The 348-nt window shown below is 34.5% G+C and overlaps 1 protein-coding gene across 1 annotated transcript in view; it reads right to left on the reverse strand.

Moving 5' to 3' along the window:
* The window catches only part of LOC119593717 (WW domain-containing adapter protein with coiled-coil-like), a gene marked incomplete in the record, with an annotated part of 31,198 nt that overhangs the window by 17,087 nt on the left and 13,763 nt on the right, over window positions 1-348 (reverse strand).

Consider the following 348-nt stretch of genomic DNA (forward strand, 5'->3'; position numbering starts at 1 on the left):
GGCATTTTACAAAACTGATGGTCTGTCTATATATAGTAATTATCAAATGTCTCATATTAGTAATGATTGCCCTTCTGGTTTTTGTATAACTGAGGTTTTGAACTCAATATAAACATTTTATATAAATATAAATAAGCTTTTCTTGATGCTAGAAGTGCAAAACAATATTCACCAAATTTTAAAGAAAAAAATATTCTACATATTTCTGTTCACCACCTAAAAAAGCAGAGGCATGAAACACCATGTCTGGCTCTACAATTCTGCAGAGAGTGCACTTGGGTCTGGGCAAAAGGGTGACAATCACTAACTTGAGCCTGGTTCCACAGGTAGACAATGCTAATGCCTGAG

The sequence above is a fragment of the Penaeus monodon genome, chromosome 32, assembly GCF_015228065.2.
Source record: "Penaeus monodon isolate SGIC_2016 chromosome 32, NSTDA_Pmon_1, whole genome shotgun sequence".
NCBI lineage: Eukaryota > Metazoa > Arthropoda > Malacostraca > Decapoda > Penaeidae > Penaeus > Penaeus monodon.